This window comes from Diachasma alloeum, unplaced genomic scaffold (assembly GCF_001412515.2).
Source record: "Diachasma alloeum isolate Michigan unplaced genomic scaffold, Dall2.0 Dall_scaffold_01557, whole genome shotgun sequence".
NCBI classification, from domain to species: Eukaryota; Metazoa; Arthropoda; class Insecta; order Hymenoptera; family Braconidae; genus Diachasma; species Diachasma alloeum.
This window is the reverse complement of record NW_021681653.1, coordinates 5543-20908: the sequence shown is the minus strand read 5'-3', so window position 1 is coordinate 20908 and position 15366 is coordinate 5543.

Genomic DNA, 15366 nt, shown 5'->3' with positions numbered 1-15366 from the left:
TAGTAAACTCACTTTTATATCCACAGTCAAAGAGAAAGGAATATAACTTCTCTAAAAATCTTGAAGTGAAACTTCAATTCCAAGTAAAGTCTCAGTGAATACTTTAACTCCAAATACCCAAGTCTAAATTTAAAGTGTTCGGGACTTAATCACAAATACCAATTAAATTAAATAGAAGTCGAATCATAAAATAAAACCAAAACAAAACAAGAACATCTGAATTAACCGTCAACCCACAAGGGTCACTTGAAAAACCCTGAACCTACAATAGTGAAACAGTGTAATAAAACTAAGTGTTATTGTTACTAAATAAATCTCATTAAACGAAACACTCTAAATCGTGTCTTGATTGGTCAACTGCGCGTAGTAGTTGATTAGTGGAACCTACCTAAGGAGATAGTTTCCCTCAACACCTGGAGTTACCGACCAAAGGGTCAATTTAACTATTCCTCAAATTTATTCAACAGACAATTGAGTGTAAAACACTTGGGACGTAACAGCTATCCCTATATAAATAAATTGGTGGCAGCGGTGCTTCACTAATCGTGAGTAATCAGACACACAAACTTTTAATAAACAAATTGGTGACAACAGTGCTTCGCTAGTTGCGATAAACCAAACACGTGAAACACGGCGTGAATAATTTGGTACTTCTCCAACGGTGCCGGCCAGACACACAAACTCTGAAGAAATAAAATCACAATTTATCATCTTCAATTGGAGTGGAGTCCACTGCATCTTCAACAACGACGGACAATTCATCCAGCCCACTTGGACCCAGTTGCTAAATTCTGTTCGAACTTCATCACCGGATCTACGTGGAGCCCCGTTCAATCACCCGTCGGCAAAGGAGGTGTAGCCCTAGGACGACCCACCCGCCCAGCCCTTGATACGACTGGTAGTGAATTTACCAGCGAACTCAATTGCAGATCATGCTGTATTTATTTGTACCTGTTATATTGTAAGTCAATTAATTAATTATCTTCGCGAATCGGTAATTTTGTTTTTTTCACGCGAGTGACAAGAAAAATAATAATTTGACAAAATGACCGAAGGTGCATCACAACAAGTAACTATCCGTATCGACCCAAACGATTTAAGAATAATTGCAGGTGCAAGATCACAGTCTGCGAAAGATTTTGTAAATTCAATTCCTGAATTCAACGGTTCAAATTATCCAGCTAACGAATTTATTACATCATGCGAAGACGCGAAAGAATTAATACCTCAATACACAGAGAGAAATATCAGATTATTAAAAAATCGATTAAAAAATCCCGCTCTCAATCGCGCTATTATTGCTAAAATTAATACGATTGATGAACTCAAATCTTTTGTTAAAAGACATTATTTCCTGAAAAAACTACCAGACGAATGGTTAGATGAATTTTCATCGTTTTTTCAAAAGTCAAATGAATCGGTAACAGATTTCAGTTTTCGACTTGCAGAACATTTAAGTAACATAATTGACTCAGCCGAAAATCTACCAGCAGAAAAAAGAGCTGATCATCAATCTCAGGCAGAAGCCAAAGCAGTTAAATATTTTATTATGGGCCTTAACGCTGATCTCCCTGCTGCCATGAGACACTACACATTTACCGAGATGCAATTGGCTGCTGAAAAAGCTGTTGAATACGAATTACTGTTTCAACGCGAATAAAACACCGATAAAAAGCGAAGTTCAAATGTCAATCATCCGAAAAGTTGTCTCGTTGTTCAAACTAATTCAAGCTCAAATCAAACAAATGTTCAAACCGAAAAATATTGTTCAAATTGTAAAATGTCAAATCACAATAATAATGAATATAGAAAAAACAAACAGAGTAATTCAAATTCAAGATTAAATCAAAGTTCATTCAATTCAAATCGAAACACGTTTAATTCAAACCAAAATTCATCGAGTTCAAATGGATCATTTAATCGCAATATCAATTCGTACAATAGAAATAGTGGTACTCCAATCTGTAATTATTGCAAAAATCCAGGCCATATTATCAATGATTGTCGTAAAAGAGCTTATAATATGGGTAAACGGGCCGCGTCTAACACAGGCAATTCTAATAGCGCAGGTCAAAGCCCTCAGCGTACGGGAAACGGTCAAGTTTCCCAACGAGTTGGCGCCGCAGCGGGGAACTTAAACCCAAACCATGCGCGCCAGCCCACAAATCCTCCTCAACAATAAAAAATATATCGGGCATGATAAACCTCAATACAATAAATTGCAAACTCAGTATTTTCGATCCAAAATTTTCATCCCCTTCAGTTATTTTAAACTCCGATTATTTGATTAATGATCAAGCAAAATTTTTACTCGATACGGGATCACAATTAATCTCAATTAAAATCGGTGAATTAAAAGATTCGATCTCAATTAATGAGAACAAAATTTATGAATTAAACGGAGTTTCTAAATCTGATAAGCCTTTAACATTAGGCGAAGTTTTCATAAAATTGAATGGGATAACTGTGAGGTTTAATGTCATCCCCGATGATTTTCCGTTGGACTATGTAGGTGTCATTGGTTCAAAATTTCTTCGTGAAAACAAAGGGGTGGCTGATTTGAAACGTAACGTTTTATTAGTAGGGAAAACCAAGATACGGTTTGCGGATAGAGAGTCAGTCGTGCTTCCTGCTAAACAAAGAACTTTAATGTACGTAAGATTCGTGAATCCTGAATGTCCCCAAGGTTACGTACCGCGCATTAATTCAAAAATTAAAGGGTTATATTTAGGAGAGTCCGTAGTTACTAACACGAACGGTATAGCCTATTTATATGCGATAAATACTACTGAGCATGATATCAAATTAGACGTCCCCGTAATTACCTTGTTTCCTTTTGACTCAAGTGAAGACGAGGGTTACGAAACCGACTCATCACCCGTAGAGCAACAGGTAAACGAGTCTCGGACGCGAGATCCCGTTGAACGCGCTAATAAGGTGGAGGAACTATTACGGTTAAATCATTTGAATCAAGAAGAGACGCTGTAAACGCTGTATGACGCTGTAAAAACCCTAGTAAAAGAATATGCGGACCTTTTTCACATAGCTGGTAAAAGTTTACGAGCCACCAACGCGTGTACGCACCCCATTCCCACCACCGATGACCTCCCCATAAACGTCCGACAATATTAACTTCCCCCTTGTCAAAAAGAGGAATTCGAAAGACAAATTAAAGTTCTTTCCAATTTAGGGATCATTCGCCCTTCCACTTCGCCTTATAATTCTCCTCTCTGGATAGTCCCAAAGAAGTCTGATTCAAAGGGTAATAAAAGGTGGCGTTTGGTCATCGATTATCGAGCACAAAATGAAAAAACAATTGCAGATGCTTATCCACTTCCATTCATTACTGATATGCTCGACCAACTCGGAAGTGCTAAATAAATATTTTTCAGTCTTTGATCTTGCTTCCGGTTTTCATCAAATTAAAATGAGTAAAAAAGACCGACACAAGACTGCGTTTACGATTCCCCATGGTCATTGGGAGTTCGACCGCATGCCTTTTGGCCTAAAAAATGCTCCCGCCACTTTTCAGCGCCTTATGGATCAAGTTTTAACCGGCCTACAGGGATCCGAACTTTTCGATTATTTAGATGACATTGTCATTTATTCCCGCTCAATTGAGGAACACATGATTAAATTCAGGAGATTAGCGGAACGTCTCCGTAAAGCTAATCTTTCATTACAACCCGATAAATGCGAATTTTTCAAAACGGAAGTAAAATATCTCGGTCACATAATTTCTTCGGAAGTTGTTGAATCTGATCCTACTAAAATCGATTCTGTAAAAAATTTTCCTGTGCCCAAAACGCAGAAAAACATCAAAGAATTTCTTGGCCTTGCCGGATACTATTGTAGATTCATTAAAGACTTCTCAAAGATCACAAAACCTCTTTCCGACCTCACAAGTAAACTCACTTCGTTCAAATGACTAATGAGAGTCAGCAAGCATTCGACAAGCTCCGTGATTTACTCTGTGAAGAGCCGATCCTTCAATTTCCTGACTTCAATAAGCCATTTATCCTCACAACTGACGCATCTGGCTATGCCGTCGGTGCTGTTCTTAGTCAAGGCGTTATTGGACAAGATCTACCCGTTGCTTATGCCTCCAGAATCTTGAATAAACACGAAGTAAATTATTCAACAACCGGGAAAGAAATGGTCGCAATTATCTTTGCAATTGAACATTTTCGATGCTATCTTTACGGTAGACACTTCACTCTAGTCACAGACTACAGACCGCTTGTTTGGGTAAATTCTATTAAAGATCCAACTTCGCGAGTAATGAAATGGGGAGAACGCCTCCGTGAATTCGAATTTACTATTATCTATAAACCTAGAAAATATAACACAAATGCAGATGCATTATCCAGAAACCCTATAGAAATAGAAAAGACGCACGTGTTTCCCATAAAATTCGAGTGGCGTGACAACGTTGGAAAAATCCATACAACTCGACAACTTTCCTCCTCATCTGGCTCTGATATTCGACCTATGCATAAAAAACCTAGAAAACGCAACATCCTCAATAGAAGCCGACTCAGAGTCCAGCCAAGTTCAAGAAAAAATAGCCATGGCAACATCCTACAGCGACTCGGATTCTGTGGATGAGCCACGTTTGCGCTGCTTGAAAAAGGCACAGCACACGTCCCATCTTTCTCTATGCCCAAAAGCCTCGGGCCTGAGTGTTAGAGAGAGACAGAACGACGTGCAACTAGAAAACACAAGGGACCAGCCCTCTTCAGAGGAAGATTTTCGAGGGTTTTCCCCCTCTGACATAAAAAAAAGTGAGAGGCTGGTCTCTCAACTCTCCCATACTAGGGATCAAAGAATGTCGTCTGAAAGCAATGGCGGTATTCAAAACAACGAAAATGAAACCAATGTTTTTCTCAAATCTCCCTCTTTAGGTTTCAAAAAATTCTCGAAAGAAAATAATTCTGACTTTTCATCAAAAGATTTTAAAGGGTTTTCAAAGATAACTCACTCTAGTCGTGGACAAATTCAAATGCAAATGAAAATTCAAATGCGGAATCAAATTCTTCTCAAGATCTCCTAGGATTTTCTACACAAGAAGACACTAGGCATGCGAGAGAATCAATTCAAAAATTAATTAAAGAAATTGAGGAATTGCAAACCTCTAAATCTGAATTTGCTGAAACGTCTCCTGAGGGATTAGAGATTTCAAGCCGCGAAATTCAAAAACTTCTAAATCAAACGGATAATTCCGGAACTAAATCATTAAAAAAGAAGGAAGAGATAACTGAGACTCAACCCCATTCAATTCATCGTTCAGGTAGCTCTCAAACGCGTGGACAAAATTCTCCCGTCGGGCCTGATCACCCCGTCGATCAATTCTCCGCACTTAAGCGCCTGCATGAAACCACAGATACTAGACCATACAATCTAAGAAAGAGAAATAAAACGGTAATAAAAAGAAAATCAACGAGCCGTCATAATCCCTTTCATAAACAAATGATTACCAATGAATCGAGTTCTGAGGAGGAACCATTGAGTCTTCCAATTAAAATTTTTCCTCCTTTAAAGACACAAACGGTGTCACAAAAAACAAATGATTCTAAATCTGAATCGAAATCAATTTCTAAATTCGACTCTAACTCTGAAAAACTAAATCAAAGTCGAAATCAAAATTCGAATCTAACTCAATCTCCAAACTCAAATTCGAATATTAAACAAACTCCAAATCAAAATTCGAATCCAACTCAATCTCCAAATCTAAATTCGAATATAAATCAAATACCAAATCAAAGTTCGAACTTAAATCAAAATTCAAGTCTAAATCAAGGTCTATTTCTAAATCAAAACTTGAATAAAAATCTAAATTTCTATCATTCGGGAGAGATGGAAGTCAGTGCGGATGCTACGTCTGGGCTGAAGCCCTAGTTGTTACCCCCCTGGCCGCGCCTCAAGGACCTGTGTCTGCAGCACAAAGCCCAGCCCCCTCACACCTTTCAAATTTACTAAATCCCCAAATACCAAATATAAATTGAAATTTATCAAATAAAATCATTGAACAAAAATCAAATCAAACCAAAAAACAAAAATCGAATAAAAGAATAAAACGAAATTCCAATAAACGAAATCGTTTTGAAGCTAAATTTACGTCACCCCCCAGCACGGGAAATAAACGTATAACAATTGATAAATTTCACGATAAAAATTTTTTTGAAAACGAATCAATTAAACATTCCTCGGACATGTCAATCGATGATTTTGTACCTAATTTTCAAAATCAATTTCAAACACGAATAAATCATGGAATAAATGAAATACCGATGGAAGGTCAAAATAATTCTCAGGGAGGAGCATTCCCCTTTAACGAAGAAGAAATGAATGCCCAAACTGAAGTTTTTGATGTTCGAGCTGATATTGTTACGTATTGACATACGTTACTCTATTATTCGTGTTATCTTGAAATAAATTGAAAATAATGGCAGGAAATGGAAATCTTCAGAGTACAAAAATTCTCAAACTAATATTTTGCAAAAATTCTCCTACTAATCGAAAGATTGACTAAAAACAAACATAAACACTGTCCACTTAATTTTTGATAAAATCAATATTTTACGAGTTATGAGTATTTGAAGTGAAAAATTTTTATTCAAATTTAGGAAAATGACCGCAAAAACATGAAAATAACTTGAAATATTGAATATTTGGAGAAAAAAAACAATATATACATTACAAACAATAAATCAAAGAAGAAACCAAGCTAAAAACTCTGTATTCAAGTTAGAAAAGAGAAATAAATGAAAAACACAAATAACAAAAAAGAAGAAGAAAACAAAACTGTTAACGGAAGACGGAACAGTATTTGTCACCTTGGCATTGCCGGTTAAGCAATCTGAATAATTAATACTTAATATACTAATAAAAACAGGACGGGACCAAAAAGGAGCCCACAAATACTAATAATTATAGGTGAACTAACCTGCGATGCTAAGGCAGGCTAGCAACCATGACAACGAGTGACGTTTTCTTAACTGAAGTCTTCTTAAATATTTAAGGAAAATTAACTGAAGAAACAAGAATACATGAGTTTTGAAACGATNTGCCGGTTAAGCAATCTGAATAATTAATACTTAATATACTAATAAAAACAGGACGGGACCAAAAAGGAGCCCACAAATACTAATAATTATAGATGAACTAACCTGCGATGCTAAGGCAGGCTAGCAACCACGACAGCGAGTGACGTTTTCTTAACTGAAGTCTTCTTAAATATTTAAGGAAAATTAACTGAAGAAACAAGAATACATGAGTTTTGAAACGATGTAATTCCTTTAAAAACGAACAAAAAAATGATATAAAATTATTCTTAAAAACCATTATAATGTAAATACAACAAACTGTCTCAGACAGAAAACAAATCTACTCAACAGTTATCAAATTATATTTCGATTGCACATGATGATGTTATAGAGAAAAATAATAATAAACACACGAAAAATCAAGAAATAATTCAACCTTAAAATCTCTACAGATCATTTGACTGGAAAAATCATAAAGATGTAAAATTGTTTATAAACAATTGGGATAATGTTCATAAAAACAACTTGAAAACAGGCTAACAATAAAGGGTCTATATCGGTGAAGATACCCACCGAAAATCGTTTCTTCATCTCTGCAAACAGCGGAGATATGAAATTTCAAATATACCACACTCGCCCATTCGAGCATGTGTATCCGTGTATCTATCAGAACTTTGGAAATTAATAGCGCCCTCTGTGTAAGATATGGAGAGAAGTTTGTCGAACAAAAAGTATTCTATAAATTGTGAGTTATTATATCCCTCGATCAAATATTGAAAAACCCATCAACAAATTTAATTGTTATAAACAAAACATAGTAAATTTTATCGGAAAAATCTGGAAAAAGACTAAAATCGAAGATCTCGAAGCCCCGAATAAGACAAAATTTGAATCATTCCTTAATCTTCATATGCAACGGAGATATGATTTTTTTTTGAAAGTTGCAGACACACATGCACTCGCAGTGCGTATTCATGTGTTCTAACGAAACTTTGGAAATTTCTAGACCTTTTTCTATGAGGAATATAGGAAAAAGTTAGATATGAAAAATGATGAATAAATTGGCCTCTCTAAGAATGCATTATCAAAAAAGTCAAGAAGTCAATAGACAGATCTGACTGTCTATTGACATGTCATTCAAAATCTACCATAAAAATTCAAAAATCAATGCAATCAATTGAAGGTTAGTAGAGGAACAGGAAAATAATGGAAAATCACGGAAAAAGTCGAATTAGAAAGTGTCAATTTCCAGGTCATTGGCTACCCTTAACTTGGAACCTTAATAACTTTCGAACTGATTAACATTTCAGAAAGTAAAAATATTCTAAAAATACTCCATTAGTTTCTCCACAGAATAGAACATTAAACAGATTTTTAAATTCAAAAACCACCCTTTGGGAAGTTAATAGACAGTTTCTCAAGGTCAAATTTTTGACTGTGAATATCTCCGAAGATTATAAAGATTAAATAATGAAATTTTGGGCAAAAATACTATAAATCAAGGTCTTTCAGGTAAACTAAAAAACCTTTCCAAAAGATTGTTAAATAACAATGTTATTAACAATCGAATGTTATAAAAAAAATGAAAAAAATGTTTTTTCATCGGAATTATATTTCCGCCTCAAAAATAGACTCAAAAACGAATTTTGTAAAATTTGTCAATATACAATTTGAACAGACAAAAATTGTCATTTGCAGTACCATAAGGGTACCTTAAGGAACCGTTTAAGCCATAGTAAAAATCAACTTCAAAATTCAGCTAAAAATGAATTATTCATAAGTAAAAATATCAGAAATAATTCAAATGAATAAAAAATGTAAAAATATTCAATGTATAAAGGCCTAGTAGGGTGCCACAGTGTTGGGAGTACTCTACACACATGACATAGGGGTGCGCTTGACGCTCGACCCCCACTTTCAGGTAGCAAGTCTCACCGCTTCACGCGGCATCCCCACTACTCCCAACCCCTGGTCACTTCCGGACCAATAAAAGGAAGGTACAGCCCTTCTGCTACCTAAAAGCCATTGTCATAGGCCAAAGCCCGACCGGTCGCTCTTTGAACTGTGCGCCCCGAAACTACAGCCAATTTTAGCCAAACTTATAGTTTTCACTAGATCCTTCTCGAAAATTCACTGAAAATTCTTATTACAAGTTCGTACAATACAAATAACTAAGTTAATCAGTAAGATAACAATTAAACGATGCATGTGGAATCTCTTATAGCCATTAATTACAAATATTTTTACAATTGTATGAAAATCACTGAATCAATTATAATAATGTAAGCGATAAAGTTTTGAACATATAAGCTTAAGAAAGAATAAAAAACGACGACAATCAAATAAAAAACAATTTTCACTGTAATACCAATAATTATCATGACTAATGTATGTTCAAATTAATGTTAAGCAAACGCTGTAAGGGCTTTTTGCCGGTGTCCCAACAGCAAATATCCCAAACTATTTTGGGCATCTTCTCTATCGCTCAATTAAGTCTGGCGCCAGCTAGATTTTCACGGAAAATCCAACGGTAAACCGGCCTCAGAGGATAACTCGTCTACCCTGAGGACTTTTCGTGGCGGGGCGAACAATGACGAGCCAGCATCAGCGTAAAACGGTAGAGTGGGGGAGGTTCACCATACTAGGAGTATTTCACTCGATCGATCCTCGTCTTTTCAGCCGATATTTATTTTGGTGACACATGTTATCGAAATGTCCCCCCTACCTCCTCAAGCATATCTTACTTGGACATTTCGTTTACTTCCGAATTATGTTCTCAATAGCTGCGGGTGTCAATATAAATTTCATAAATTTTGCAATAATTTATAATTTTCATTCCCTTCAAAGAATCAGTGCTCTCATTCTCAGCAAGTGATATATCTTTATAGATAGTCACAAATCTGAAAAAAAATTAGCTCAGTGAATGTTCACGTGTTGATGAACTTCAATAGTTGAGAAACGACCCCTAACAACATGCCCGGTATTAGTGGCCCAATCAGGAGATTATTTATTTTAAGATATCGCGACAATGTGGACAAATCATTTCCGACATACCTGTAGGACATTTTCGTAACACTAGTTATCTCAGCAATAAACTGATATATTTTGATAGATGGTCACAAATCTGAAAAAAAATTAGCTCAGTGAATGTTCACGTGTTGATAAACTTCAATAGTTGAGAAACGACCGACTAGCAACATGCCCGGTATTAGTGGCCCAATCAGGAGATTATTGATGTTAAGATATCGCGACAATGTGGACAAATCATTTCCGACATACCTGGAGGACATTTTTGTAACACATTTTATCGAAATGTCTACCCTGCTTGCGAAAGCATATCTGAGATGGACATTTTGGTTAGTTTGAAATAATTTTGGAATCGGCATCTGTCCAATTTTGATCTTGAAAAATGTACAATATTCTTTAACTTTAATTCATATTATAATCTGCAAAGTGAAGAAAAGTTGCGATAATATTATCCGAATGGAGCAGGATGTAAATAGTCGTCTCAACTCAGATAATATCACGGCAAAAACTTCGATGCGAGTTATACGAATGAAAATTTGTGCTCTCATTCTCAACGAGTGATGTATTGTTACATAAAGTCGCGAATGTAAGAAAAATTAGCCGACTAATCATTTAGGTATTGCTAACCTTCAAATCCTTGTCGCATTACCCCTACTGGCTTGCCTGCTATTATTGGCCCAATCGGAAGATTATAGAATTTAAGATGTGACAATGTTTAAAGATCTTTTCCGTTATACCTGCTGGACATCTTGGTAACACGTGTTATCGAAATGTCCGCCCTGCTTCCGAAAGCATATCTGACTTGGACGTTTTGATCACGTTGAAATAATTTTCGAATCGGCGTCTGTGCAATTTGAGTAAAAAACAATGTGGAGTAATCTGTAATTTTTATTCGCATTGTAATTGAACCGTCACAAAGAGTAACGGTTACATTATCCGAATGGAGCCGTATGTAAATGGTCATCTCAACGCAAATGATATTACGGAAAGAATTCAATGGGATATATGCGAAAGAAAATCGGCGCTCTCATTCGCAGCATGTGATATATTGTTACATATAATGGCAAATCTCAGAAATGTTAAAGGACTTAATGTATACGTGTTCATAAAGCTCAATACATGGGAACTGACCCCTACCGGCATGCCTGTTTTTAGCAGCCAAATCAGATGATTATACAGCCTAAGGTTTTGTGACAATGTGTACAAATCATTCCCGACATACCTGATGGACATTTTGATAACACATGTTATCGAAATGTCTACCCTGCTTCCGAAAGCATATCTGAGCTGGACCATTTGATTACTTTCAAATAATTTTGACATCGGCTATTATGCAATTTTGATCAAAGAAAATATCGAATATTCTTCAAATTTTATTCGTATCATTATATGCAAAGTGAAGAAAAGTAACGATAATAGTATCCGAATGGAGCAGGATGTAAATTCTTTTCTCACTTCAAATAATAACACCGTAAATATTCCGATGTGGGTTATGCGAATGAAAATGGGCACTCTCATTCTCAGCATGTAATGTATTGTTATATATAGTCGCGAATGTAAAAAAATTCACCGTACTAATTATTTAGGTGTTGACAAACTTCAATCCTTGTCGAGTGACCTCAACTGGCATGCTTGATATTATGCGCCAAATGAGAAAGTTATAGAATTTAAGACGTGATAATGTTTACAAATTATTTCGGGCATACCTGGTGGACATTTTGGTGACACATGTTATCGAAATGTCTACGCTACCTCCGCAAGCATATCTTACTTGTACATTTCGGTTACTTCCGAATTATGTTCTCATTAGCTGCTGTTGTCAATGTAAATTTTGTGATAATTTATCATTTCAATTCCCTTCAGAGAATCATTGCTCTCATTCTCAGCAAGTGATAAATCTTTATAGATAGTCACAAATCTGAAAAAAAATTAGCTCAGTGAATGTTCACGTGTTGATAAACTTCAATAGTTGAGAAACGACAGGGGTCGTTTCTCAACATTTGAGATCAACATCCCCGGAATTAGTGGCCCAATCAGGAGATTATTGATTTTACGATATCGCGAAAATGTGGACATATCATTTCCGACATACCTGGAGGGCATTTTCGTAACACATGTTATCGAAATGTCTACCCTGCTTGCGAAAGCATATCTGAGATGGATATTTTGGTTGGTTTGAAATAATTTTGGAATCGTCATCTGCCCAAGTTTAATCTAGAAAAATGTACAATATTCTTCAACTTTAATTCGCATTATAATTTGCCAAGTGAAGAAAAGTTGCGATAATATTATACGAATGGAGCAGGATGTAAATTTTTTTCTCACCTCAAATAACACCGTAAAAATTTTGATATGGGTTACTCGAATGACAATGGGCACTCCCTTTCTCAGCATGTAATGTATTGTTAAATATAGTCGCGAATGTAAAAAAAATCACGGGACTAATTATTTAGGTGTTGACAAACTTCAATCCTTGTCAAGTGACCTCAACAATATGATCGATATTATGTGCCCAATGAGAAGACTATAGAATTTAAGATGTTGTGATGATGTTTACAAATTATTTCCGGCATACCTGGTGGACATTATCGTGACACGTGTTATCGAAATGTCCACCCTACCTCCGCAACCATATCTTACTTGGACATTTCGGTTACTTCTGCATTATGTTCTCATTAGCTGCTGTTGTCAATATAAATTTCATAAATTTTAAAATAATTTATAATTTTCATTCCCGTACGAGAAACAGAGCTCTCGTTCTCAGCAAGTGATATATTTTTATAGATAGTCACAAATCTGAAAAAAAATTATCTCAGTGAATGTTCACGCGTTGATAAACTTCAATAGTTGAGAAACGAACCCTATCAACATGCCCGGTATTAGTGGCCCAATCAGTAGATTATTGATTTTAAGATATTGTGACACTGTGTCCAAATTATTCCCGATATACTTGATGGACATTTTGATAACACATGTTATCGAAATGTCTACCCTGCTTCCGAAAGCATATCTGAGCTGGACCTTTTGATTACTTTCAAATAATTTTGACATCCGCTATTGTGCAATTTTGATCAAAGGAAATATCGAATATTCTTCAAATTTTATTCTTACCATTATATGCAAAGTGAAGAAAAGTAACGATAATATTATCCGAATGGAGCAGGATGTAAATTGTTTTCTCACTTCAAATTAAACACCGTAAATTTTTCGATGTGAGTTATGCGAATGAAAATGGATACTTTCATTCTCAGCATGTGATGTATTGTTATATATAGTCGCGAATGTAAAAAAAATCACGGGACTTATTATTTAGATGTTGATAAACTTCAATCCTGGTCTAGTGACCTCAACTGGCATGCCTGATATTATGCGCCCAATGAGAAGATTATAGAATTTAAGATGTTGTGATAACGTTTACAATATATTTCCGGCATACCTGGTGGACATTTTGGTGACACATGTTATCGAAATGTCCACCCTACCTCCGCAACCATATCTTACTTGGACATTTCGGTTGATTCCGAATTATGTTCTCATTAGCTGCTGTTGTCAATATAAATTTCATAAATTTTAAAATAATCTATAATTTTCATTCCCATCCGAGAAACAGTGCTGTCGTTCTCAGCAAGTGATATATTTTTATAGATAATCACAAATCTGAAAATAAATTAGCTCAGTGAATGTTCACGTGTTGATAAACTTCAATAGTTGAGAAACGATCCCTACCAACATGCCCGGTATGAGTGGCCCAATCAGGAGATTATTGATTATAAGAAATAGCGACAATGTGGACAAATCTTTACCGACATACCTGGTGGACATTTTGGTAACACATGTTATCGAAATGTCTACCCTGCTTGCGAAAGTATATCTGAGATGGACATTTTGTTTACTTTGATATAATTTTGGGATCGGCGTCTGTGTAATTTTAATCAAGACATATATACAATATACTTCAACTTTTATTCGCATTATAATCTGCAAAGTGAAGAAAAATTGCGTTAACATTATCCGAATGGAGCCGGATATAAATAGTCATCTCAACTCGGATAATATCACAGGAAAAATTTCGATGCGATTTATACGAATGAAAATCGGCGCTCTCATTCTCAACAAGTGATGAATTGTTACATATAGTCGCGACTGTAAGAAATGTTAGCCGACTAATCATTTAGGTGCTGATAACCTTCAAATCCTTGTCGCATTACCCCTACTGGCATTCCTGCTATTATTCGGCCAATCGGAAGATTATAGGATTTAAGATGTGACAATGTTTAAAGATCTTTTCCGTAATACCTCGTGGACATTTTGGTAACACGTGTTATCCGCCCTGCTTCCGAAAGCATATCTGACTTGGACGTTTTGATCACGTTGAAATAATTTTCGAATCGGCGACTGTGCAGTTTGAGTAAAAAACAATGTGGAGTATTCTGTAATTTTTATTCGCATTGTAATTTGAACCGTAACAAAGAGTAACGGTTACATTATCCGAATGGAGCCGTATGTAAATGGTCATCTCAACGCAAATGATATTACGGAAAAAATTCGATGGGATATATGCGAAAAAAAATCGGCGCTCTCATTCGCAGCATGTGATATATTGTTACATATAATGGCGAATCTCAGAAATTTTAAAGGACTTAAGGTGTACGTGTTCATAAATTTCAATACATGGGAACTGACCCCTACCGGCATACCTGTTTTTAGCAGCCAAATCAGATGATTATACAGCCTAAGATTTTGTGACAATGTATACAAATTATTCCCGACATACCTGATGGACATTTTGATAACAAAGTTATCGAAATGTCTACCCTGCTTCCGAAAGCATATCTGAACTGGATCTTTTGATTACTTTCCAATAATGTTGACATCCGCTATTGTGCAATTTTGATCAAAGAAAATATCGAATATTCTTCAAATTTTATTCGTATTATTATATGCAAAGTGAAGAAAAGTAACGATAATATTATCCGAATGGAGCAGGATGTAAATTGTTTTCTCACTTCAAATAATAACACCGTAAATATTTCGATGTGGGTTATGCGACTGAAAATGGGCACTCTCATTCTCAGCATGTGATGTATTTTTATATACAGGGTGTTTCAGAAGTACATGTACATCTGAACACCCTAGGATCAGGCGGTGATTCTGAGCAGAAAAGTCCTCTTGCACTTTTTGATCAGACTCACCCCTAAAAAGTTATTGGCAATTAAGGGTGGGCCAATGGGGAGTGATTTTTAAGCGGGCGCACATCCATGTGATATGCAGCATATGTGTGTGTGCCCGCCCC